Here is a 1,961-nt window from a genome sequence, read left to right on the forward strand (position 1 = left end):
AGTCAGTACACTGTGACCTGTTAAGATCACTGAACGTGTAGTGGTCAGTTACTACTGCCCAGGGCATATTGACATATGCCGGTCAACCACTTTCAGTGGGGCGCTCAATGGGGGAAAACAGTCTTAGAGCCTGTCAACCACCTTCTGTGGGGCGCTCAATGGGGGAAAACAGTCTTAGGGAACTATGACCACTGTGGTTAAAAAAATAAATCAAGAGGTTCAATTAGTTAAAAGTTATTTATGAAAAATCTTCATTATAGCTATTAGTTACAATTACTGATAAAAATATTGTTTTAATTGAATCTCTGTTTAAAAAGTACTTATTTTTTCGTATATCTCGTGAATAAAGAACTTTAACTTTTATAATCTGACTTGCGCTTCGTATTACGGGACAACTGGTTTAAATACATTCATACAGGATAATGACTTGAAATCCGGCTTGTTTAAATATGGGCCGTGCTCTGTGAAAAGGGGGTTAAATGCTTATGAGCAGTCCCCACAGGCCAATCAGGGATGACACTTTCCGCTTTTATTGAATTTTTCGTTTAAAGATAGTCTCTTATTAGCAAAAGTTCAGTTAAGGCGGAAAATGTTGTCCCTGATTTAACTGTGCAGACTGCACAGCCTTAACTGGGACGACACTTCACACACATTCATTAAAAACCCCTTTTCACAGAGCACGGCTTACACAAGTTATTAATGGAAAAACGCCCCAAATTTAGCTAATTTTGACATGTTATAACACGATTTAACAAAAAAGAACTCTCATCATTATATATAAAGAACCTAAAAATATTAAGATCTAATGTAAACAATTGAAGAGTAGATATTGCATACAGTATAAGTTCTGTTTGATTACTGCACATTGTTTGGCTTGCAATCTGAACAGACAGTATAATCTCTCTCCTCTGATGTAATGTCCAAACAACCCAGCCCTTTGTTAACAGATAGGAGGAGAGATAGCAACATCAATATGAAGATAGATTGTGTACATGGCACAGTTTGTTTTGTAAATGAAATGTCACGATGTGACCTTCTTACCACTTTCAATACTGAAGCTACCTTAACCCGTTGCATGCTGGGAAATTTGTCGTCTGCTAAAATGTCGTCTGCGGAATTTCTAAAATTAGCATTTTCTTCGATTTTTTGTTCAAAGAATATTATCAGAATAGCAAACAGTTTGGATCCTGATGAGACGCCACGTTCTGTGGCGTCTCATCTGGATCCAAACTGTTTGCAAAGGCCTTCAAAATTCGGTTCCCGCACTGAAAGGGTTAAAACTGTAGACATAATTAAATTATAAATTCTATAATTCCTCATTTATAATTCAACATTTGGATTTGAAAACCATGTATCATCAGTTTGTTCATTAATGTAAGCAATTTGGCTACTGTATGTGCAACATTACACATGATCAAATATTCATAACATTATTAGTTTAAGGTCTAGGCATGTCTTTCATTAGACTGCTCACTCAATTTCAAGAAACTAACCAAAAAAATAATTTCAAGACACACACCTTCACTTCCACACAGCAATGAAATTAAGTCATGCTCTGGGAAAACAGGGCTTAATGCACGAGCTTTCAGTGTTGTCACAAATAAGCCTGTGCAGTCAGCATGGGCTTATCTGGGACATCCCTTTCTGCATAAACTGGATTTTCCCTTAGAAGAGACTTCCTTAAAATGCAAAATACCATATACGGTCGAAGGACGAAAAATACGAAAATTAATGTCTGACGAATAATAATGGTTTCACAGTAAACAGAAAGTGTCTTCCCTGATTAGCCTGAGCGGACTACACAGGCTAATCAGGTAGGACACTTTAAGCTCATGAATTAAGCCTTGTTTTACTAAACTGTTGCTAAAATTATTTATAAAACATGCTCAATTTTAACATCTTTTCCTGCATCTCAACCTCTCTAACTCTCTATCTCCCACTTCCTCTTGCAAGTCTAGCTT

The sequence above is a fragment of the Dreissena polymorpha genome, chromosome 6 (genome assembly GCF_020536995.1).
Source record: "Dreissena polymorpha isolate Duluth1 chromosome 6, UMN_Dpol_1.0, whole genome shotgun sequence".
Lineage (NCBI taxonomy): Eukaryota > Metazoa > Mollusca > Bivalvia > Myida > Dreissenidae > Dreissena > Dreissena polymorpha.